Genomic DNA, 26,650 nt, shown 5'->3' with positions numbered 1-26,650 from the left:
GGCTGAAGCCTTCTGTTCCTGAGATACTAGTCAGCAGGCCAGCCAAAAAGCCCTTGGAGTCACTCTGGGTCCTAGGTTCAACAGACACAGGTCGAGCCCTATTCACCCTGTCAAGAGAGCAGCAGGTCAGCACAGCAGGGCAGCAGTCCTGCAGAGCAGCAGTCCAGCAGAGTGGCACTTCTTTCAGCAGCAAGTGTTGGTGTCTAAGGTCCAAGGTTTATACCTGGCCCTTCCTTTGAAGTAGGAGAAGCTTCTAGAGCTTTCCCTTTGAAGTACACTGCTTCCCTGTCCTGACTTCAGACAAACTACAGAGGGATGCCGTCCTTTGTGTGGAGGCAGGAAACAGCCTATTCAAGTGTAAGTAGAGCTGTGCCCAGCTCCGCCCTTTATCCTGCCGGTGATGGCCCATCCAGGCACCACTAAGCTCCCTATTGTCTGCGGCTGTCAAGGAGAAATACACAAAGCCCAACTGTCAGCTTTGCCCAGTCATGTGACTCTGAAACAGACTGCAGGCACTAAATGGCTAAAGCAGGAAAATGTTAACTTTCTAAAAGTGGCATTTTCAAAATTGTAATTTAAAATCTGACTTTACCATGAGAGTATTTTTAATTAGACTTCCAAAGACATCATACACGAACTGATTACCTGTTCCCATTTAGAAGTTACAGCTTATTACATTTTTTTAAGATAACTCCAATTTAACCCTATGAGAGAGGTGGGCCTTGCAGTGGTGGAAAATTAATGTAACAATTTTTCACTACCAGGACTTGTAAAACTTAAAAGTACGTGCCCAACATTTGAAATATACTGCACCCTGCCCTCTGGGCTATCTAGGGCCTACGCTAGGGGTGTCGCAAAAGGGTTTATGGCAGTTTAACACCGCATTAGCGTCAAAATAAAACGCAAAAGCAAGAAGGAGTGCAATTGCAAGAGAAGATGGAATCAACAGGCCAGAAGAGACCCCAAAACACCCAAGTACCAGCCAGGAAGGGTACAGAAAAATCACAGGAGAAGGAGAAGAGAAAGCGCAAGTGTCACTTTAGTGAGGAGGAGCATGACATCCTTGTCAGGGAGGTGATGGAGCACCAACATTAGCTATTCTTCACCTCTGAATTGCCAGCTGGTAGAAGAGGCACAGTATGGCAGCAAATAGTGGACAAAATAACCAGTGTCGCTGAGGTAAAGAGAACTGTCACTGAGTGCAAGAAGCACTGGCTCAATTGCAAGCACAGGACTAAGGAGAAACGTGCCAGAAACCGTAAGGCAGCACTGTAGACTGGAGGTGGAAGTTCTGCTCCACAGGAGGACCTGGATGAGCTGGAAGAGATGGTTGAAGCGTTCATCCCGGAGGAGCTAGTCACTGGAATCACACTTCACAACTGCGCAGCCTGCCAGGAACCACCAGAAATGCAGGGTAAGTTGCAGGGGGAGGTATCTAGAACTCCACTAATGGCAGAAGGGAGTGGCACATAGGACACACTCAATGCATGCTAAAGAGTTGCATCTGGACACATAGGGCCTGAATCAAGATGCACCATCCTCATCCAAGCCACACATGTACTTTGGTTGTGCTATGCACTCCAACATATACACAACATCAACATAGGCCACTCACTATGGCTATACTCCACTATGTAAATATGAACCACCTTGCCTGGTAGGCAAGTGCAAATAATGTGGCTGTGCCCCTGCCTCAAGCACCACTGAACAGGGCCCGCCGCCACAAGCACCGCTAAACAGGGCACCGCCGCCTCAAGCACCGCTGAGCAGAGCACCGCCGCTACAAGCGCTGCTGAACAGGGCACCGCCGCCACAAGCACCGCTGGCCCATGAGCGCCAAGGGCACTGATGCAACTGAGTTTGTCACGAGCACTACCTCTGTCCTTTGCAGGATGAAGCACTCTGGGCACAATGCCCCCTCCAGAAACAGTGGAGATTCACATTCACTACCTCTGTCCTTAGCAGGATGAAGCACTCTGGGCACAATGCCCCCTCCAGAACCAGTGGAGACTGTCATCCACTACCTCTGTCCTTAGCAGGATGAAGCACTCTGGGCACAATGCCCCCTCCAAAACCAGTGGAGATTCACATCCACTACCTCTGGCCTTAGCAGGATGAAGCACTCTGGGCACAATGCCCCCTCCAAAACCAGTGGAGAATCACATCCACTACCTCTGTCCTTAGTAGGATGTAGCACTCTGGGCACAATGCCCCCTCCAGAACCAGTGGAGACTGTTATCCACTTGAGAGACTGTGGCCTTGCATTCCCCAGGATGGAACAGTGGGCAACCCACACACTGTAGAGACTTGAGAGACCGTGGCTTTGCATTCCCCAGGATGGAACAGTGGGCAACCCACCCACTGTAGAGACTTGAGAGACTGTGGCTTTGCACTCCCCAGGATGGAACAGTGGGCAACCCACCCACTATAGAGACTTGAGAGACTGTGGCTTTGCACTCCCCAGGATGGAACAGTGGGCATGTGGCCCTCTCGTGGATTTGGCGTCGTGCACTCAACCGGCTACTAAGCGTGGTGTATATGTTGTTTATAGTGTATATATATTTTTTGCGTACTTGATTTTAATATATTACAATGGTTACACTCATTTCCTTTTGTCTTTGCATTCTTCCGGGTGGGGGTTGGGGGGTGTAACTGTAATGTATCATGCTGTATTGGTGTGTGTGTTGTAGTGGGTGAGGGTGGGGGTGTTGTGTGTTGCGTGTGTGTGTCCCTGTTTTTTCCCTCCCCTCTCCCCTATGTCGTAGGTGCAGTACTCATCGTTGTCCTCACCTCTGGCATTCGTGCTCCTTGTAGAGGAGCAAGAAGTTAAGGGCTGGCAGGATCTGCAGCTCTGGTTCCATGGCGTCCGAGTTCCTTGTGGGGTGTGTAGAGGTGAGCTTTCGAAGTCCTGTTTCTGCCGTGTTTTTGTCTGCGGTGAATCTGCCCCGGAAAAGGTGGCAGATTGGTAGGTTGTGATACAGTGGGCGGTACTTTGTCTCCCGCCTGTCTGGTGGCGGTGACCGCCGCGCTGTTTGTTTGTACCGCCGTGGCGGTCGGAGTGTTAAAGTGGCTGTCTTTGTCGGCGGTTTCCGCCGCGGTCGTAATTCCAATTTTTTTACCGCTGGCCTGTTGGCGGTCTTACCACCGCTTTAACACCGTCCGCCAGGGTTGTAATGACCACCTTAGTGACCTCCAGTTTTGCTTTTTTTAAATGTGGGGAATGTGTGCAAGTGAGAGTGAGGCAGAGCATAGGAGTCTGCTGGATTCCTGAAAGTGTCTGTTCTTTGTATGTGTGCGTCAGAAGTTGGACTTGGCTGCGCTTGTGAATGGGGATCCAGTGAAGCTTCTTGAGGTGCAGTGTGATGTGAATGCAGAGTGGGAGATCGAGTATGAGTCTTTCAGGGGTGTTCTGAATGGTCTGAAGTTTGTGTAGGAGTTGTTTGGAGATTTCAGTGTAAGGAGTGTTGTTGTAGTCCAGGCTGTTGGTGATAAGTGCGTGCATTATGGTCCCCCCGGTGTTCTGAGGCAACCATTTGAAGATATTTTGTAGCATGCATAGAATGAAGGAAGCAGGAGGTTCACACTGCATTGAATTGAGCCATCATGTTGAGCTTGTAATCTAGGTTGATCCCTAGGTTTCTTGCATGGTCTGTGGGTATGGGTATTGGTCCTAGCTCTGACAGCCACCAGGCAGAGTCCCATGGGAAGGTCTTGTTGCCAAAGACTAGAACTTCTGTCTTTGGGAGTTGGGTGTCATCAGCATAGGAGATGACAGTGATGTCTTGGGAACAGATGAAGTTGGTGAGCGATGTCAAATATATGTTGAAAAGGGGGTGGAGCTGAGGGACGATCCCTGTGGGACTCTGCATATCAGTCTCTGATGTGAAGTGTTTTCCCTTGAGGAAGGAACAGATCCACTTGAGAGCAGATAATTTTATGCCAGTCTCATGGAGTCTTCTGATAAGCTTGTTATGGGAGACAGTGCTGAAGGGAGAGGAAAGGTCGAGCAGGATGAGGGCCGCTGTTTCTCCATGGTCTAGGATGATTCAAATGTCTTTGGTGGCCAAGATAAGTGTTGTTTCAGTGCTTTGGTTGTTTCTGAATCCAGATTGAGTCTTGTCTAGTAGATGGTGAAGTCCGAGGTGGGTTGTGATTTGCTTGTTGATGGCTTTCTCAATCACTTTGGGTGGATAGGGGAGCAAGGAGATGGGTTGAAAGTTGCTCAGTTGATTCATGTCAGCTGTGGGCTTCTTGACGTGGGTATTGATTTCTTCAAGTTTCCATTCATCCATGAAACTGGCAGACGTGATGGAGGTGTTGATTATGTGGGTCAGGGTGGTGCTACTTGGTGATATTACCAGGTGTAAATGTAGTGGGGTTGTGGGTCTATTGGGGCCCCTGAGCAGATGGTCTGCATGATTGCCACTGTGTTGCTTCTGATGACGGTTGTCCAATCAATTAGGTGGCTATCTTGGTTGGTGGTGGGTAGGTGAGAACAGAGTTCTTAGCGGTTGGGTTGGTATGCAAAGTTGCTGTACATGTCTGCAGTTTTGCTGTGGAAGAAGTTGAATAGGTTGTCACAGAGTCATTGAGAGGCAGCAATGTTGTTGACAGTGGCTGAGGGTGAGGTGAAGTTCTTAAGGATCACAAAAAAATCTCCTTCAGCTTCCTTCAATGAGGTCCACTGGTGTTTTTTTCTTGGTGTCTCATTTGTTGAAAATAGCTTTGGAATGCAGCCTTGTAAGTAATTCTGTCAGTGGGGTAGGGTCTGGCATTCATTTCCTTTTTAGCTGTTTACAGTGTCATTTTGGAGGTCGTCTGTGTACCACCTGACATGCTTGTTTGACCTACTGTGCTTATTGGGTTTAATGGGCGCAACAAAGTTTGAGCAGTTCTTAACCCAAATGTTAAAGTTGTTGACGTCTTTGTCAAGGTTGTTTGTGGGGCTAGGTTGATCCATGCTGAGGCCACTGAGCCATTGTGCTTCTGTGATTTTGCCCCAGCTTTGGCTTGGAATGCTGAACCTGGTAGGGATGTTTACTTTGTGTATGTTGATTTGGAAGTGGATGATAGAGTGGTCGGTCCATGTGAGTAGTATGTGGAGTTGAATTTGATGCTGTTGCTTGTGTTGAAGATGGGGTAAAGTGTGTGCCTTGTGGTGTGTGTTGGTTCTGGGACCAACTGGGTGAGTTTTATGTTGCTCAAACTTTTGAGGAGTGCTGTGGAGCAGGGGTCATTTCAGTCTTCAGCTGAAAGTTGAGGTCACAGAGGAAAACGTAGGCTCTGGAGTAAATGGTGAGCAGACCGACAAAGTGTGTGATGATATTGGTAAAGGTGGCTTGTGGTCCGGGTGGTCTGTAGGTGAGGGTATGATTCAGGGTGAACTTTTCAGAGCTTTTCAGCTCGAAGTGCAGGTGTTCCATGAATGGGTTGGTATTCTCCTGGTTTGTGAAGGTGGTCTTGTGGAGCAATCTTGTAGCCCGCTGTAATTGCCATTGAGAAGTTGGGAGCCGATGAGGGTGTGAGCAAGGTCTCTGAGAAGAAGAGAATACCAGGTAAATCGCTACTCAAAAGGTCCCATATTTTGGTTGTGTGTTTGCTGAGTTGTTGTGTGTTGAGAAGCATGCATGCGAGTGGGGGTTGACTTGCGGATTTCCTGTGGCATGAATTGTAGGATTGGGTGCAGGCTTTGTTGGTGCTTGTGTGACGTGTGTTTTGATAGGGGGTGTTGAGGGCATTGTTAGTATTTGCGTGAGTGTCTGACTGGGTGGTTGCTGAACAACCGGCTGTGGGTGCAGGTGAAAGCTCCTATCGCAGTGTAAGGTGCAGCAGCAGTTAGTGGCATCCGGTATCTAGCGACCTAAGAAGTGCTTCTGAGTATTGTTAGGTGGCAATCGGAGCAAGGTTCCTGGTGCTGTGCATAGTCCAGGCATGGACCGGCACAGATGAACTTGCCTTTGGTGCACCAGTGGTGCGCCCACTGAGCATCCATGGTATAGATGCCATCAAGTAGGTTAAGGGAGGGGGAGGAGTGCAGGGTGACATCATTTTATTTCCTATGTTGATGGGTGATGAAGATATTTCACTAAAAAAAATGAAGTGACGGGTGGTACTAAGAAATTGGGATGCTCGTTGAGAGCGGTAAACCCCTATGCAAGCAGACACCACCATCCTTCACAGGGTGAAGTCACAAGCAAATCTTAAATTAAGCTGTGCTCAACCACCTAATAGCTTGCCACAGAGCAGATAGGCTTAACTTAGAAGCAGTGTGTATAGTATTTGTGCAACATTTAAAACAGTAATAAAATGAGGACACACCACAAACAGGATCCCACACCAGTTTGGAAAAATAGAGTAATGATTAATAAATAAAATAAGACCAAAAAAGACAAAATTCCAAATAATAGAACCAGAGATATGGAGGTTTAAAGATTTCAATAAAAATAGCTCCAAAAAGCACAAAGCTTCAGCTGTGAATATGTGTTTGGGCTGGACTGGGAGAAAGTCACAAGTTCAGGCTGACCTCAATGGATTGCAGACTGGCTACAGGGATCCAGTTAGGCCTGCTGAATAAGAGTCCCTTTAATCGTGGTTGCCGAGCATTGTGAGGTCCCACATCGAGTAGTCATCACTCAGCCACGGCAATGTGTTGATTCTGAGGAGCTGCTAGGCTGCGATATGAGGCCCTGCATCATTGTTGAGGATTGTTTTGATGAGGATTTGAGATGCAAAGTTCTGCACTGAAGATGCGTCATGCTGCTGATGCAATGCATCGGTTTTGAGGAGCTGTAAGACTGTGAAGCTAGAAACTGTGTCATCATCAAAGCCTCTAACAATTAGGGACTTGCGATGCAAGTACCTGCATCAGTGAGACATCACACAACAGGAGTTCCAGTGCAGGCTTAGATGCAGTGTCTTTGCATTGGGAGAATCCTTGCATCAGAGGCGGTGTCGGTTATGCTTGGAATTGCATTGCGCAGCAGAGGAGATGCGTTAGTTCACATGGATCCACAGATGGGCTGGCAGAGCATCTTCAGGCCCACTTACAAGGGGTCTGAACTGGGTGGTACCATTTAGCAGGGTAGGGCTCACAGATGGCAGGTTCCAGGTGATGGGTTCAAGTTGGCTGAAGCCTTCTGTCCCTGAGATACTAGTCAGCAGGCCAGCCAAAAAGCCCTTGGAGTCACTCTGGGTCCTAGGTTCAACAGACACAGGTCGAGCCCTATTCACCCTGTCAAGAGAGCAGCAGGTCAGCAGAGCAGGGCAGCAGTCCTGCAGAGCAGCAGTCCAGCAGAGTGGCACTTCTTTCAGCAGCAAGTGTTGGTGTCTAAGGTCCAAGGTTTATACCTGGCTCTTCCTTTGAAGTAGGAGAAGCTTCTAGAGCTTTCCCTTTGAAGTACACTGCTTCCCTGTCCTGACTTCAGACAAACTACAGAGGGATGCCGTCCTTTGTGTGGAGGCAGGAAACAGCCTATTCAAGTGTAAGTAGAGCTGTGCCCAGCTCCGCCCTTTATCCTGCCGGTGATGGCCCATCCAGGCACCACTAAGCTCCCTATTGTCTGCGGCTGTCAAGGAGAAATACACAAAGCCCAACTGTCAGCTTTGCCCAGTTATGTGACTCTGAAACAGACTGCAGGCACTAAATGGCTAAAGCAGGAAAATACTAACTTTCTAAAAGTGGCATTTTCAAAATTGTAATTTAAAATCTGACTTTACCATGAGGGTATTTTTAATTAGACTTCCAAAGACATCAAACACGAACTGATTACCTGTTCCCATTTAGAAGTTACAGCTTATTAAATTTTTTTAAGATAACTCCAATTTAACCCTATGAGAGAGGTGGGCCTTGCAGTGGTGAAAATTTAATTTAACAATTTTTCACTACCAGGACTTGTAAAACTTAAAAGTACGTGCCCAACATTTGAAATATACTGCACCCTGCCCTCTGGGCTATCTAGGGCCTAAGCTAGGGGTGTCGCAAAAGGGTTTATGGCAGTTTAACACTGCATTAGCGTCAAAATAAAACGCAAAAGCAAGAAGGAGTGCAATTGCAACAGAAGATGGAATCAACAGGCCAGAAGAGACCCCAAAACACCCAAGTACCAGCCAGGAAGGATACAGAAAAATCACAGGAGAAGGAGAAGAGAAAGCGCAAGTGTCACTTTAGTGAGGAGGAGCATGACATCCTTGTCAGAGAGGTGATGGAGCACCAACATTAGCTATTCTTCACCTCTGAATTGCCAGCTGGTAGAAGAGGCACAGTATGGCAGCAAATAGTGGACAAAATAACCAGTGTCGCTGAGGTAAAGAGAACTGTCACTGAGTGCAAGAAGCACTGGCTCAATTGCAAGCACAGGACTAAGGAGAAACGTGCCAGAAACCGTAAGGCAGCACTGTAGACTGGAGTTGGAAGTTCTGCTCCACAGGAGGACCTGGATGAGCTGGAAGAGATGGTTGAAGCGTTCATCCCGGAGGAGCTAGTCACTGGAATCACACTTCACAACTGCGCAGCCTACCAGGAACCACCAGAAATGCAGGGTAAGTTGCAGGGGGAGGTATCTAGAACTCCACTAATGGCAGAAGGGAGTGGCAGGTAGGACACACTCAATGCATGCTAAAGAGTTGCATCTGGACACATAGGGCCTGAATCAAGATGCACCATCCTCATCCAAGCCACACATGTACTTTGGTTGTGCTATGCACTCCAACATATACACAACATCAACATAGGCCACTCACTATGGCTATACTCCATTATGTAAATATGAACCACCTTGCCTGGTAGGCAAGTGCAAATAGTGTGGCTGTGGCTGTGCCATTAAAATTCCCATTGCATATTGTCAAAGCCCCTGTACCAATGCAATGTAGACATCAGAGACCAGGGTGGTTTCAGGGTGGTGTATCAGGCCAAATAGCTTCCCTACCTCAATGTCACATTGCCTTTACTCATGTGTGCTGCATCTTGCAGCACACATTGAAATGCCATGTCTGCAAAAATTGCTTGTACATGTGCAGGAAGGGACACCTCCCTGCACATGAAAAAATCATCACTTCAAGGCAGCCACCCCATCATCATGCTGCAACAATGCCCGTGTTGGTGCAGGGAGCACTAATCTATGCAGGGGGAATTGCAGGGCTGAACTGTATACATGGCACATCACTGCATATTAAAACTGCTGCAGTGTTCTACAACACATCTTGCAGATGCCCTGAGCCATGCCAAATGAGAAAAAATATGCCTTAAAGCTTGCAACCTGTGGAACACAACCCATTCAGGCTGAATCCACATCAGCTCACACACAACTATATGCATCATATGGGAATGGCTACAAAAGAAAATGCATGCAACGCATTGTGCATGTATGTGAACATCATGTGTGCAGCCTAACAAGTTGCTGCAATCTCACCTTTTGACAAGTTAGAGGGCTAGATCAAACAGAAAATAAGGTTGTGTGCTGCTGTACAAAATTAGGCAGCATCATTTATAGCACCGACATTTTAAAATGACAGGGATGCAACATATACCTTAGAATACATACTCCCCTGTATACCTCCCTGCACAAGTGGTAATCAGATGTTGTGCACCAGTGCAGCCCAGCTTGCACCTTAGTGCAAGGATGGCTACATTGAAGGGGAGAATGTTTATGTGCAAAAAGGAACACCGTCTCGGACAACAACAACCTGAAAGTGTGATTTGCTCTTAATCTGTGTGTTGCATAATGCAGCACACAGTAAAAGCAGTACAAATGTAAGCATTACTCCTAGATTTTGCAATGCTAAACCCACCCCTGGGCTGGTGTCAGTTATTGGCCAAGTGTCCGGATTACAAATAGTCAAAAATATGGGGCAGTGTCAAAATGCAATGGGTGTTACAGTGGTCGTACCCTTTGCACAAACCTTCCACGCAAAGTATATATGAAGGGACCATATATACAAGGTGGCATCAAGGCACGTAAAGTAGCTTAATTCTACCTAGTACATATGGGGCACAGCATTGGCCCACCTGAGCCTCACTAAAAGTTACACTCTGGTGGCATTTGGTGCACCTACATATGCCCAAAAATACCTACGGGCATATTCATGAGCACCAGGCGCCACCGGAGCATCACTTTTCGAGATGGTCCAGTGGCACACTACCCTGTGCCGTATTTACAGGGTGGTGTTAGGCCACTTTTTGTGCATTAATGCCACCCTGTAAATACAGCCCCTTCACACCCATCGCTTTGTGTGGAAGAGGCATGCAATGGGTGTTGCTGTGGGCATGCCACAGCAACACCTATTTCATTTTGATGCTGCTTCAGATTTTCAAGAATCAGTGAACCTGAGGCAATGCAAAAATCTAAGGCCATCCCAGGGGTGGTGTCAGCAAGGCTCACCGAGGTGGTATACATGTATTCCCCCTTGCTTTTTTGTTTCTATGTGTGCTGCATTCTGCAGCACACACAGAGGAGCCAAATCGCCATGAGTGAGGGTGTATGTGCAGGAACGAACACCTTCCCACACATAAACAATCAAACCTTTCTACACAGACATCCTATCACAATGGTGCAAGGATGTCTGCGTTGGAGCTAGGCAGCTCTATGTAGTGCCAACCAGGGGACAACACAGGGGTGCGCTGTGTGCAAATGAATATGGCGCATCCCTGCATTGTGCAACTGACACAGCAGGGTGCTGCCACTCTTTGCGCAGTGTTGCGCTCCTTCATATTTCATTATTGACACATGTGTGATGCAGAATGCTACATATAAGTGCAACCACAACCTTGGATCTGTGACGTCAGTGAGCCTCCAGTGGCAAATGCATGATGTCCCATGTCAACAGCTGATGCAATCGAATATTGATTTTACACTATCTCAATGCAGAGGATGATGGCTTACCTCCTGCCGATCTGCCTGTCCTGGATTTTCCTGATGCCATGGATGATCAGCTTCCAACCCTCAATGAACAGACCCTCCAGGATGTCCTAGGAGCACTCCCTACATTACCTCCAGTTGAAGGGAGGACACACAGCATTGCAGGATCTCCACATGAACCACCCAGCCACCAATACACACCACCAGCCAGTCCTCACAAAGCCCTGGACGCCAAGGACCCAGAAATCAGCTTTCAGAGGACAGTGGTATGAGTCCAGCTGGAGCAGGCAAAGCAGTTACGGTTGGGGCTGGAGACCATGGCAGGCAGCCTACTGGGAGTGCAGACGTGCCTCAGTCCAAATAAGAACAACTCAGCTGCATTCAGAGGCACCCATTCCCCGCTACATGGAGTCCAGCAGTCTCTGGCAGACATAACTGCTGTCATGAAGGAGAGGCTACAACAAATGCCCTCTCAAAATGCCAGCAGCATGCAGAATACCCTGGAGCCCATACAGCGGGAAGTAGTCTTCCTCTGGGAAAACATGGCTGCCTACCACTGTGATGTCGTTGCGGTCTTGAAGAATCAGCAGTTCCTCCTTGCAGCAGTGATGCCTTATGTGTGGCCACAAATGGCAGCTGCCGGGTCATTTGACTCCTCATCTCTATCCCCTGAAGTGTGTGTGGCCCCCTCCACCTCTACAACAGCATCTGCCATGGCACAGGAGACATCACATGAAGATGTGGAAGGAATAACATTCACAAGGAAAAAGATTCTGTAGCACCAGTCTGTGCCACATGGACAGTTTCTCCTTTGTTCTGGGCTTAAAATCATGCCAGTGATTTGACAGTATGAAATGTGCTCCCTTCACTTAACTACTGTTTAAATGTCTGCTATGTGCTGTCATTGTCTCTATCACACCAATGGGCAATGTTATGCACTCCTCACTAATTCACACTACTTCTAACCATGTCTCATGACGTCCCTCAACCCTGGACTCCGATGGCAAATGTTCACTCATGGGTTGTGTGAAATGGATATTGTATAGAAATCACAATAACAATTGCACCTGTAAATAAAGCACCCTGTGCACATGTAACATTTCAATATTTACTGTGATCCATCTACTCAGCTAAAAGTTAGCATTGTGTCAATCCATTTCAATGTGTACAGAATGTCAGTACATGAGTGCATGACTGTCAGACACTAAGCTACACACTAAGATCCAAACAAGAGAAAGCTGAATGGAATGATGATGTTGTGGCGCTGGTTCGCGTAAAAACATTTACTGCCGGGTAACGCCATTCCTACGCGCCATGCGGGCACCTTATTTAAGGATTGACGTTAGCTGGTGCTGCGGGCTGGACAGAGTAAAATAAAAATTACTCAAACCAGTATGCGCCGGCGTAGGGGAAAATGGGGGTTGTGCGTCAAAAAATGGTGCAAGTCAGGTTTGAGTAAAAAAATCATGTCTCAAACCGGACTTGATTTTTTAATGCACAACCCCCATTGAAATGACTCCCTGTCTTAGCAAAGACAGGAGTCATGCCCCCTAGCCCAATGGTCCCCTGGGCATGGCCATTGGGCACAGTGGCATGTAGGGGGGCCCAAATTAGCCCCCCCCCATGCCACTTTAAAAAATAAAAAAATTATACTTACCTCAACTTACCTGTACATACCTGGGATGGGTCCCCCCATCCATGGGTGTCCTCCAGGGGTGGGCAAGGGTGGCAGGGGGTGTCCCTGGGGGCAGGGAAGAGCACCTCTGGACTGCTCCCATGGCCAGAGACCATGGAAGTGAGCCAACAGGTCCCTTAACGCCTGCCCTCACCCAGGCGTTAAAAAACGGCGCACATCAGGCTGTGTGCTGTTTTTTAGGGCCCACCCCTTCCTGTGCATCAAAATGACGCAGGAGAGTAAATAAGGCGCACAGGTCTTAAAGTAATTTTTGGAACGGGAACACCCACCTTGCATGTCATTAACGCAAGGCGGTTTCCCGCATCCAAAAAGTGACGCACACAGAAGTTTTTTTACGTCTGCGGGGTCGGGCATCATAGTATAAATATAGGGCAAGGTTTGCGCCGAATGTGCGTCAAAATTTTTGACACACATTCAACACAAACGGAGTATAAATATATCCCTTACTGTGTATACAAAATGCTTTGGAACCCATGACCTTTGAAGTAGATATAGAACATGTATGGCTCATTACCCAATCAATTATAATTTACCCAGATTTGGAGTACCATTACAACCACCTGTCAGTGTTGCAGAATACAGTTCCAAATTTGGGAGTTGTCAGATGTATCACACTTGCTAACAATGAATTTGCAGGACCCTGCCAATGAAAGGTGAAGTACCATATTTACCTATCTAAGATAAAGATTATATACACATTGTGAAGGGCTTGAACACAGGATAGGAAATATATGCACTAGTAGACAGAATGTAGCAGCCATTCTGACAGCTTCTTGATCATGTGGATGCATATGGGAAACCTGGGAAATCAAGACAGTAAGCATATCCTAGGCCATTCCCCCAACTTGGTCAGTGCACTCATGATAAGTCCCAGACACAATAAATTACAAAACTAATTAGGCTAAGATGACCAGGATTTATTTTTAAACAATTAAGCAAATGAAAACCTAAAACCTACTCTATTCTAAACTAACCTATACTTACTATCCTTAATTTCATACTACATCTATCTAACCTATTCTAAACTCATCTTATACATGTAACACTAAACTCTTAACATTGGACACCCCACCCCCTTAAGAGATGAGATACAAGTAGGACAACATAAACTATAACTACGCATGTACCAACCTAACCTATGCCCAAAATATATATATATATATATACATATATATATACTGTATACATATATATATATTTTTTTTAACTTTATACACAAATACTCCAACATGACCCCCCACCCAACACCCCAACAATGGAATAATGTTGAAAAAGCCCACCCCCACTATACTTAGCCTAACTTATGCCTACCCTACACTAACCTAAGACTACACTTCTTAAACCCCATTAGAACTATACAAAACAGTAAAAGGGAGGGGAATGAACTGGAAGGTCCCACGATACAATATTAGTTCACTTCCTGCTTTTCTTTAACTTTTTCTTTATGTATTGCAACAACTTGTGGTCCTCTGCTGTATCCTCCTCCAATTTTGTCAGTCTGGCCAAAATGTGCCCAATGTCCCTCTCATGTACTGCTCAAAATGGCATGGGACTACTGCTGTAGGTGGCTGTATGTGTGGCTGCCTGTTCACTGGTGCAGCTGACGATGAGGGCCTTGGTCCAGTTGTGGCCCCCTGCACCCCTGATGACTTGTCTCCTGTGTCCTTTTGTGGCTGTATTTGAGGTCTTCCATAGGGAAAGGCACACCATTCCCCTGATGCTTTTTCTCTTTGGAACCTCCTTTGGCGGTATGCGTCATCACCTCCATTATGTGGCGGTATCGTTCTACCCTTTTATGGAATTCTCACCTCTGTACTTCTGTCATGTTGGCAGATAAAATATGAGGAGAAGCATGCATCAGTATCAGCATTGGGTGGAGGTTGTACAGACAATGTACACTGCAACTGCAGATAACACATACAGTCTAAAACACATTCCACAAAAAATGACTTACTCCTCATCTATGACTAATTCCTATCAGCCATCATCAGTATCACATACATGCCACTAGAATGATGGAAATCTGTCTAGAAACAACAGGGCCCAGAGCTGAGTGGACAAATTGTCCATGAACAATTTTTGTATCTTTTAACCGCTTCTGTGCCCTGGACGAGGTGACCTTGTCCAGGGCTACAGTTCCCCTGTGCCTTGGACGAGGTCACCTCGTCCAAGGCACAGGGGAATTTGGGGGAGCGCTAGCCGCCCCCGTGCACCCCCCTCACCCCTCAAGGCGGGGATGGAAGGGGAAGACCTTCCCCTTCCACCCCGCCCCCCCTGGCAATCCGATGACGTCAGCACGCGCACAGCGCGCCAACATCATCTAGTGTTGCCGGGCGCGCTGGAAGCCATTTGCTTCCAGCGCGTCGTCGGGAAAGGACCCAGAAGGTGAGTCCTTTCCGTTTTTGGGGGGCAGGGGTTGGTGAAAACAGACACGGGGGAAAGGAAAGGGGTTTTCCTTTCCCCCTGTGCCTGTTTTCACAAGATTCCTGCTCCACTAGACACCAGGGATTTTCTTGGCCATGTTTCTTTTGGGGGCGACCCCTTGGGCAAGGGTCGCCCCCCCCCTCGGGGCATTTTTTTTTAAGTATTTCACCCCCCCTTGGGGGCAGATCGCCTTTTTTTCGGCGGATCTGCCCCCAGGGGTGGGGCGAAATCCACTAGACACCAAGGATTTATTTTTATTGTAAAGTTTCTTTTGGGGGTGACCCCTTGGGCAAGGGTCGCTCCACTTGGGGGCTATTTTTTTGTATTTTGCCCCCCCCCGGGGGCAGATTGCCAATTTTTGGGCTGATTTGCCCCCAAGGGGGGGGGGCGAAACCCACTAGACACCAGGGATTTTGTTTTTATTGTTTATTTTGGGGGCAACCCCTTGGGCAAGGGTCGCTCCCCTGGGGGGCTATTTTTTTTTTCTGTTTCTGCCCCCCCGATGGCAGACCAGCCATTTTTTGGACGATCTGGCCCCCGGGGGGTGGAAGCACACTAGGCGCCAGGGATTGTGTGGTATGTGTGTGTGTGGTGTGTGTTTTGGGGTACCCCTTGGGCAACGGTCGCCCCCCTAAAGTGGGGAAAGTTCGTATAGGCCATCTCTGCCCCTATTTTTGTAGGCCCATCTGCCCCCAAGGAGGGCAGAAACCACCAATACGGCAGGGATTTTTTTTGTTTGTTTTGTGTTGTGCTGGGGGTGCCCCCTTTGGGAAGGGTCGCCCCCTAAAGGGGGCACAGAGGTGTTGCCCATTTCTGCCCCCCTTGGGGGCAGATTGGCCAATTTTTTTACGCCCATCTACCCCCGAGGGGTGCAGGATCCACTTAGGTACCAGGGACAACTTCTAAGTTCTTGGTGGTGGGGTGTTTGTCAACTGGCAAAGTATTTGTATTTGTGATTATAACAATTTATTTCTTCTTTTTCTTCTAGTTCAACGCTTTTGCTTCCTTTGCTGTGGATCTTTGTGGTTTTGGCAGTAGTTGTCCTGTGGTTTGCATAGTTGCATGTTTTAGGTAAGTGAAAGCAATTTACTCCAAAGGAGTATTGTTGACATGCATGAATGACATGTTTGTAGGTGGTGTACTAAATGCAGTATTGTGTGTTTGACATTGTCCTTAGATTTTAGCACAGTGATGTTTGTGTTGTCATATGTCTAATTTGCTTTTTTTTTCTTTTCTTTTTAGTGGGATATCATTGGTGATTGCTGTGTCTGTGCAGAGTAGTTGCTTGGTGAGTAGCTTTTTCAGGCAAGTGAGTGGTATAGTTTTTTGTAGTACATAACTCTTTGTGATAAAGCTACACTTTGTTTATTACTTATTTTAGTGCTAGTTGTTGTTGGCAATCCATTTGTTGTTAGGATCATGGCTAGCCGCAAAGTGACCGCTCAGCAGGTTGTTTGCATGCTCTTTGAGTCGTCTTCAGACCATGATTACGACACTGACTCTGCATCTGAGGCAGAGGAGGAAGCAGGAGATTCTGGAAGTGAGTTTTCTATCCGAGAGTATTCTTCTGATGAGGAAGATACTCTCAGTGCAGATGAAGGGCCTGTGTTAGAGGAGGACATTGATGTGCCAAGAGTGCAGCAGCGTGGGGCTGAAGGGTTTCCCATTAGAAGACCTGACACCTGGATTGCCCCAAACATGGAGCAGCCACAGTTACCTGCATTTACTGGTCTCCCAGTGTGTAGAGTTAATACGGAAAACTTTTTGCCTGTCCATTTCTTTCACTTGTTTATGGACGATGTATTTTTGGAAGAGATTGTGGAGCAGACAAATGTGTATGCAGAGCAATATTTGCGGGACAACGCTGCCAGACTTAAGCCTCAATCTAGAGCTACTCAGTGGGTTCCCACATATCTGGAAGAGATGAAAAGGTTTTTAGGTTTGTCTTTTTTGATGGGGTTGATCAGGAAGCCGTCACTGGCTTTTTATTGGTCTACTAGTCCCTTGATGGCAACTGCTATTTCCTTCAACTATGACACGTAATCGGTATTTGCTTCTTCTTCGTATGCTGCATTTTGTAGACAATGCTTTAGCCTTGCCACGAGATCACCCTGATTGTGACCGTCTTTTTAAGATTAGGCCTGTCCTTGATCATTTTGTGGATCGGTTTTCAGAGGTCTATGTTCCAGGCAAAGAGATAAGTGTGGACGAGTCTTTGGTCCTTTTCAAGGGGCGTTTAGTTTTAAACAGTACATTCCTAGTAAGAGGGGATTAAATTGTATCTGCTGTCTGAAAAGCAGTACAGGATATGTGTATAATTTCCGGGTCTACACTGGTAGGGATTCCAGTATTGACCCTCCTGGTTGTCCGGCCACTTTTGGAGTTAGCGTAAAAATTGTGTGGGAACTTGCTAGACGGCTGTTTAACAAAGGTCACCATTTGTACGTAGATAATTTCTACAATGGAGTGCAGTTGTTCAAGGAGTTGTTTAGGGTGGACACTGTTGCTTGTGGCACAATCCGTTCTAACCGGAAAGGCTATCCAAGGGAGCTTGTCTGTAAAAAACTTGAGAGGGGACAGTGCAGTGCCTTGCGGAATAATGAGCTGCTAGCTCTGAAATTTTCAGACAGGAGGGATGTGTAGATGCTATCGACTATCCATGATGAGAGTACTTCCCCTGTCGCTCTTTGGGGTCAGGTTGCGGAAGTGCGCAAACCTGCGTGCATTTTGGACTACAATAGGCACATGGGTGGTGTTGATAGAGTAGATCAGAGGTTGGAACCTTACACTGCTCTTCGTAAGTCTTATGTGTGGTATAAAAAGTTGGCCCTACATTTCTTTCATTTGGCAACTTTTAATGCCTTTATTGTATACAAGGATTGTTCACCTGAGTCAAGGATGACATTTGTTAAATTTCAGGAGTCGGTGATAGAAAGCCTTATTGTGGTGGAACCGGCAAGAGTTCCTAGAGTAGAAGTGGTGGAGGATGTGGCTAGATTGAAAGATCGGCACTTTCCAGATCACATTCCTCCCACTCCCAAAAAAGACTTGCCCACAAAGAAATGTAGAGTATGTGCCCGGAGATTGATCCGAAGGGAGAGCCGGATGTACTGCCCCGCATGCCCTTCAAAGCCTGGGCTGTGTGTGCCCGGCTGTTACAGAAGTTACCATACCAAAAAAAAAATCTGGGAAATACCGTGAGCGTAAGCTGTCTGTTTTATATTTTCATATGTTTCACGGTTGGCATCTCTGGCATGTATTTAGTTAGAGCTTTTGTGTTTGTAGTTTTGTGCTTATTTTATAATTAGTGGCTTCTTTGTTGTTTATTTAAAAAAAAGTGATGGCGGTGTGCGTGGGGTGGCGCTTGGCTGGCGGTGTGCTTGGGGTGGCGCTTGGCTGGCGGTGTGCGTGGGGTGGCGCTTGGCTGGCGGGGTGCTTGGGGTGGCACTTGGCTGGCGGTGTGCTTGGGGTGGTGCTTGGCTGGCGGTGTGCTTGGGGTGGAGCTTGGCTGGCGGTGTGCTTGGGGTGGCGCTTGGCTGCCGGTGTGCTTGGGGTGGTGCTTGGCTGGCGGTGTGCGTGGGGTGGCGCTTGGCTGGCGGTGTGCTTGGGGTGACGCTTGGCTGGCAGTGTGCTTGGGGTGGCGCTTGGCTGGCGGTGTGCGTGGGGTGGCGCTTGGCTGGCGGTGTCCTTGGGGTGGCGCTTGGCTGGCGGTGTGCGTGGGGTGGCGCTTGGCTGGCGTGCCAGCCAAACGGCAGTCCACACTCCCATCAGCTGGTGTGATTCTTGTTTCAGGCATGTGGGCGTATGTAAGTGATGGGCCCTTGAGTGGCGCGGTCTGTCGATGTGAGTGTTGTAATGTGCTGGGCCCGTGGCTGGCTGTGTGAATGGTCTTGTGCGTGTCATGTATGAAAGGTGTGTGAATGGACTGTAAAGCGGTTGGTGCCTTGTCGCGGCTTGAGCTGTGAGTCATTGGTTCAGTTTTTTGCCTTTCAGTTATTAGCAGTGCATTTCATTTTTGTGAAATCTCTTGTTAATAAAATTTGATCCACTGAACCATCACTCACCCTCGTGCCAAATCCAACCAGTATGTGTGGTAAAAATGACAAAACCTGCTCCGCTATAATCAGGCGTCGCAGCACACCTGTGACACGCTAGGTGCCTCGGGTGGGACCCCGATGATAAAGCATGCCACCAACTTGGTTGGTGGGTGAGGGGTCTTTTTCACATAACCTAAGTGTGTTTCTTTTCACAATTTTAGTGTTTGGCACATCACGGACGTATGTGCACACATCAAAATGATATATTACAAAAATACCTGTTTTTGGGGGGGAGGGCCCACCTATTTTTTTGGTCCTGGGTGCGGCCTTCATCTAGGGAAACCTACAAAACCCAGACATTTTTTAAAACTAGACACCCCAAGGAGTCCAGGGAGGTGTGGCTTGCATGGCTCCCCCAAGATTTTCTTACCCAGACTCCTCTGTAAACCTCAAAATTTGCATAAAAAACATATTTTCCTGACTTTTCTTAGTAGGATCACCGCTCCAACACAAAATTCCTACTCCCCAGTTTTCCCCTCAGTCTCCCAAGTAAAATGACACCTCACTTATGTGGGTCCCCAAAGCAGAGTCCGTCTAAAGATGTATAAAAGAATATGCCCTTATAAACTTGCTGTGCTATCCCTTCTATCTCTTCAAGTTTTGGGCCTTATTCTGTTGCAGGCACCTGGCCCACCCACACAAGTGAGGTATCATTTTTATCGGCAGACTTGGGGGAACGCTGGGTGGAAGGAAATTTGTGGCTCCTCTCAGATTCCAGAACTTTCTCACACCGAAATGAGAGGAAAGGGTGTTTTTTTAGCCAAATTTTGAAGTTTGCAAAGGATTCTGGGTAACAGAACCTGGTCCGAGCCACACAATTCACCCCATCTTGGATTCCCCAAGGTCTCTAGTTTTCAGAAATGCACAGGTTTGGTAGGTTTCCCTAGGTGGCGGCTCAGCTACAGGCCAAAATCTACAGGTAGGCACTTTGCAAAAAACACCTCTGTTTTCTTTCAAAAATTTGGATGTGTCCACGTTGCGCTTTGGGGCGTTTCCTGTCGCGGGCTCTAGGCCTACCCACACAAGTGAGGTATCATTTTTATTGGGAGACGTGGGGGAACGCTGGGTGGAAGGAAATTTATGGCTCCTCTCAGATTCCAGAAGTTTCTGCCACAGAAATGTGAGGAACATGTGTTTTTTTAGCCAAATTTTGAGGTTTGCAAAGGATTCTAGGTAACAGAACCTGGTCCGAGCCACACAAGTCACCCCATCTTGGATTCCTCTAGGTCTTTAGTTTTCAGAAATGCACAGGTTTGGTAGGTTTCCCTAGGTGGCGGCTGAGCTAGAGGCCAAAATCTACAGGTAGGCACTTTGCAAAAAACACCTCTGTTTTCTTTCAAAAATTTTGATGTGTCCACGTTGCGCTTTGGGGCGTTTCCTGTCGCGGGCGCTAGGCCTACCCACACAAGTGAGGTATCATTTTTATCGGGAGAGGTGGGGGAACGCTGGGTGGAAGGAAATTTGTGGCTCCTCTCAGATTCCAGAACTTTCTGCCATAGAAATGTGAGGAACATGTGTTTTTTTTAACCAAATTTTGAGGTTTGCAAAGGATTCTGGGTAACAGAACCTGGTCCGAGCCACACAAGTCACCCCATCTTGGATTCCCCTAGGTCTCTAGTTTTCAGAAATGCACAGGTTTGGTAGGTTTCCCTAGGTGGCAGCTGAGCTAGAGGCCAAAATCTACAGGTAGGCACTTTGCAAAAAACACCTCTGTTTTCTTTCAAAAATTTGGATGTGTCCACGTTGCGCTTTGGGGCGTTTCCTGTCGCGGGCTCTAGGCCTACCCACACAAGTGAGGTATCATTTTTATCGGGAGACGTGGGGGAACGCTGGGTGGAAGGAAATTTATGGCTCCTCTCAGATTCCAGAAGTTTCTGCCACAGAAATGTGAGGAACATGTGTTTTTTTAGCCAAATTTTGAGGTTTGCAAAGGATTCTAGGTAACAGAACCTGGTCCGAGCCACACAAGTCACCCCATCTTGGATTCCTCTAGGTCTTTAGTTTTCAGAAATGCACAGGTTTGGTAGGTTTCCCTAGGTGGCGGCTGAGCTAGAGGCCAAAATCTACAGGTAGGCACTTTGCAAAAAACACCTCTGTTTTCTTTCAAAAATTTTGATGTGTCCACGTTGCGCTTTGGGGCGTTTCCTGTCGCGGGCGCTAGGCCTACCCACACAAGTGAGGTATCATTTTTATCGGGAGAGGTGGGGGAACGCTGGGTGGAAGGAAATTTGTGGCTCCTCTCAGATTCCAGAACTTTCTGCCATAGAAATGTGAGGAACATGTGTTTTTTTTAACCAAATTTTGAGGTTTGCAAAGGATTCTGGGTAACAGAACCTGGTCCGAGCCACACAAGTCACCCCATCTTGGATTCCCCTAGGTCTCTAGTTTTCAGAAATGCACAGGTTTGGTAGGTTTCCCTAGGTGGCAGCTGAGCTAGAGGCCAAAATCTACAGGTAGGCACTTTGCAAAAAACACCTCTGTTTTCTTTCAAAACTTTGGATGTGTCCACGTTGCGCTTTGGGACGTTTCCTGTCGCGGGCGCTAGGCCTACCCACACAAGTGAGGTATCATTTTTATCGGGAGACGTGGGGGAATGCTGGGTGGAAAGAAATTTGTGGATCCTCTCAGATTCCAGAACTTTCTGCCATAGAAATGTGAGGAACATGTGTTTTTTTAGCCAAATGTTGAGGTTTGCAAAGGATTCTGGGTAACAGAACCTGGTCCGAGCCACACAAGTCACCCCATCTTGGATTCCCCTAGGTCTCTAGTTTTCAGAAATGCACAGGTTTGGTAGGTTTCCCTAGGTGCCGGCTGAGCTAGAGGCCAAAATCTACAGGTAGGCACTTTGCAAAAAACACCTCTGTTTTCTTTCCAAAAAATGGGATGCGTCCACGTTGCGTTTTGGGGCGTTTCCTGTCACGGGCGCTAGGCCTACCCACACAAGTGAGGTATCATTTTTATCGGGAGACTTGGGGGAACATAGATTAGCAAAACAAGTGTTATTGCCCCTTGTCTTTCTCTATATTTTTTCCTTCCAAATATAGGAGAGTGTGTAAAAAATTCATCTATTTGAGAAATGCCCTGTAATTCACATGCTAGTATGGTCACTCCGGAATTCAGAGATGTGCAAATAACCACTGCTCCTCAACACCTTATCTTGTGCCCTTTTTGGAAATACAAAGGTTTTCTTGATAGCAATTTTTTACTCTTTATATTTCAGCAAATGAATTGCTGTTTACCCGGTATAGAATGAAAACGCACTGCAGGGTGCAGCTCATTTATTGGCTCTGGATTCCTTTGGTTCTTAATGAACCTACAAGCCCTATATATCCCCGCAACCAGAGGAGTCCAGCAGACGTAACGGTATATTGCTTTCGATAATCTGACATTGCAGGGAAAAGTTACAGAGTAAAATGTAGAGAAAAATTGATGTTTTTTTCACCTCAATTTCAATATTTTTCTTTTTCAGTTGTTATTTTCTGTAGGAAACCCTTGTAGGATCTACACAAATGACCCCTTGCTGAATCCAGAATTTCGTCTACTTTTCAGAAATGTTTAGGTTTCTAGGATCCAGCATTGGTTTCATGCCCATTTCTGTCACTGACTGAAAGGAGGCTGAAAGCACAAAAAATTGCAAAAATGGGGTATGTCCCAGTAAAATGCCAAAATTGTGTTGAAAAATGGGGTTTTCTGATTCAAGTCTGCCTGTTCCTGAAAGCTGGGAAGCTGCTGAGTTTAGCACCGCAAACCCTTTGTTGATGCCATTTTCAGTGGAAAAAAACCACAAGCCTTCTTCTGCAGCCACTTTTTCAAATTTTTTTGAAAAAAAGTACATTTTCACTGTATTTTGGCTAATTTCTTGGCCTCCTTCAGGGGAACCCACAAAGTCTGGGTACCTCTAGAATCCGTAGGATGTTGGAAAAAAAGGACGCAAATTTGGCTTTGTTAGCTTATGTGGACAAAAAGTTATGAGGGCCTAAGCGCGAACTGCCCCAAATAGCCAAAAAAAGGCCTGGCACAGGTGGGGGAAAAGGCCTGGCAGCGAAGGGGTTAAATGGTGAGTGTCACGTTGCCCCAAAAGTCTGGATTTCCTGTGTCCCTGTACATAAGGGGGGCTGTGCATACAATCCATCACCTCGACACAGATGGTGAAACATCAAGGCTTGCCCAGTCATCATGGAGGCAAGATGTGGGCCATATGATAGGGGGTCAAATAACTTCCCACCTGCTATTCTGAGGTTTGGTAAATCAACACTAATGTGTCCCGTTGTAAGACCTGGCCTGAGTATATGTAACAAGGGTGCACGCGATTGCCCATGATTTGCCAACATGTACAACTGATTGAAACTTCCCAGAAAGTTTGGCTTTAAGCCTGAGCTGCACATCAGAGTTGTCAACACATTACAGAATTTAAGCCACCTACCCTATGCCATGTAGTGCTACATGTGTTAAACGGCACACACATGGTGGTTGTATGGGTGCCCCTAGGCCTACGGTGAGTTTGGTGCTGTAGTGGGTGCTGCAACAGTATCCAGAAACATTGTACATCATTTTCACATGCATGTCAGACATCATCAAAGTTCCAGGTACCTACACAGCATTCACATCATATGCATATGTGATGTGACCTACATCACTCACAAATATCATGGTGGCAGGACCATGTTGTGAAAACTGCTTGAGATATGGTGTGGGAAGAACCATAGACTTTTCACACAACCATCTGGAGATTAGTTGTCTACTAAATGTATACACTACTCATTGTTGAGCAGCACAATATGGCTCCTTGCAGTACTACAGACTCATTATATCTTAAGGGTATTGAGGCACCTGTCATGTATGTGTCTCCTACATAAGACCCCTAGAGACCTCTGCAGATATCACCCACATCTATACCATATTGCCAGTAAGTGTAAGCTATGTGTGGCACACTGTGCTGACAATGGTGCTGTGACAAAGTGGTTGTAAATAGGCCTGCTATGTACATAAACAGCTGCCCTGATACCTATTATGGTAAACACCAATGAATAACAGCCAGCCCTAACTATTCCCATTTCATACAATTCCATGCCAGCACACGTTGCCCCTTGAACTACATGCAAGCCATTCTCATTGTATAACATTCCAACATACATGATGTCACCATCCATTCTCCACTGATATCAGATCATTGGCCAGGCAAAACCATCTTTCATAGCATTCCACACTTGAGACTGACTCAAACCAAACCCAGGATTAGCACCCATGATGCACAGGATGACACTTTCTGGATGCATTGGGGTCTTCAAATCGGGCAACCTCTGCTACGGTGTAGGGTGCAGGTCCACCTGCAAGACATAGATGGAAAACAGTGCTTAGTGTAATTTGCACATATTAGTTAATGGATGACATTGTATTCTGTTAACTTGTTAGGCTGAGTGAGCACTTCATCCTAGTGGTAGAGCAGGGCAACTGACAAACATCTATGATCAGTCAATCACACATACTCTCAGATAATGTAGACCCACACACCTACACACCATCACTGTCTCTGACACTCCTGTGGTACTTCTCATTGCCCCATTAATACATGGCATTGTCATGCAGGTGTCTGTTAGCTCTGCACCTCCATGATCACATGGTACTGTTTGACACTGTGTATTGCATCTGAGGGGCATGCAATGGTTGATGCAGTGGCTGTCCCATTGTGACACACATCGCATTTGAGCCTGCCTCAGACGTTGTAGACATGTACCTCATTGTCAAAGCAAACTGACAAACTACTGCCAAGGGGTTGTGTGGGTATTTCAAGGTGTTGAGGAATGACATGGTACATCCTTCCGTAAAGCAAGTAATGTGTGTGTGCCATCACAAGGCACATAAATGAGCAATAAAGCTATGGGAGTATAGTCATGTGAAGATAGTTGTACCTACCTGCACATTGACTAATTGAAATCATGGATGCATTGCCAATAGTGTGTTGCCAGCCATTGTTGCCATGGTATACCATTATTTGTCCAGGGAGACATAAGAACATGAGCATAGAAAATGCCTCAACACAGAAACACTTGCTCTGTGGTCCAAGGATGCATTTGTTGGTACAGGTTACTGAGTGATGTGCCAGTGAAGGAGCAGATGCAGGGCAGCCCCATACTGTCATTGAGAAGCAGCAGGCCTGTGGAACTGACTCTGCACATGTGTGTGGCAATAGACATAGTATGTGATACTCAAGGTACTGGAACAGGTAAGTGCTAGTAGTCTAAACCCAGTGCATGGTCAAGCTCCCTTACGTGGCCTTGGCCACTGATGCAAAGATGCAATAGAACAACAAGGGTGCAGCACTAATTGCATCAATACAGTCCTTGTGGCCTTCAGTGCACGCCTTACCCCTGCCATGTGTGCGCCTAATGAGAATTAAGGCATAGCATGATACAGGTAGGGTCCAAATGCATCTATTTATGTGTAGGTAAATGATGTACTCAGCAGGAGTTGCATCAGATCCTCGTGACTTCTGCTGAGTCCATTGGGGGGCCCAGCTCACACATTTTTTATGACCCCTTATCACACCTGCTCTCAGCAGCCATTCAGAGTGCTTGTATAATTGAACTAAGGGATTTCTAGTTTTAATCAGTGGTTTTTAAATATGCCACCTAAACAGGAGACCCCCTTCCATACATGATGCATGGTGCAGGCCTCATTTGTTGCTGCTCATTACTTAGTTGCCCTATGCATGCATCACAAAACTTTGTAATGGTTGTGCAGGGAAATTGGTACATCTGCCCAGCATTGGCTTTATAATTGAACATCTGACTTGCAAGCCTAAGGTTGCACCAGGACTCATCCTACAGGTAGCATAAGACATGTCCACATCCACAAGCATTACATGCAGCACTCAACCGAACTGTCATGCACATTCAAAAGTAAGGACTTTGTATGGAAATGTGAGACTTACCAACTGCTCCACCAATCTCAATAACCAGATGATCCAGCAGATCCTGCTCCCTTGTAACCAGATCTGCCCATCAATGTTTGAGTTGGTGGTCGCTCCTTCCACTGCCAAAGATCAGTGTGAGTTAGTGCAGCAACTTGCCCCACCGCAGCCACTGTGCCTCTGTGGGGTAGCCAAGGATAACACAGCCACCCAGTTGCAGGATCAGAGGGAGGTAGGGCTAAAATGCCAGATGAACCACCCAGCTCACCGGCAGACATCTGCGGCATCCTCCCTTTCCCAGACATACTGCAAATGCAGTCCATCCAAAACAATTCTTTTTTTAAAAACTAACACCTAATTATGTACTGACCTGGCCACCCTCTCTGTGCATATGTTAAATGTTGACATGTAGACATTGATGTGTTATGCAGTCAGTATTGGTCTATGTGTGTCCCTTCCCCATGTATTCCTGCAGTACTGGTAAGGTATGTATTGTCACCTACATTGCTCCCATTATTTAGGCTGCTTGCACTTTGTACACATCTTCTACAGCAACATTGTCTGGTTGTACTTGGACATGATGCAACATATGACTTGTGTAATTGGAAGATGTACACATCTCCTTCTACTGGCTACTTGATAATTACCGTTCCATTAGTATTTGTGAGAT

Source organism: Pleurodeles waltl, chromosome 1_2 (assembly GCF_031143425.1).
Source record: "Pleurodeles waltl isolate 20211129_DDA chromosome 1_2, aPleWal1.hap1.20221129, whole genome shotgun sequence".
NCBI lineage: Eukaryota > Metazoa > Chordata > Amphibia > Caudata > Salamandridae > Pleurodeles > Pleurodeles waltl.
The sequence above is the reverse complement of the archived record's forward strand: the minus strand, read 5'-3'. Positions refer to the sequence as shown.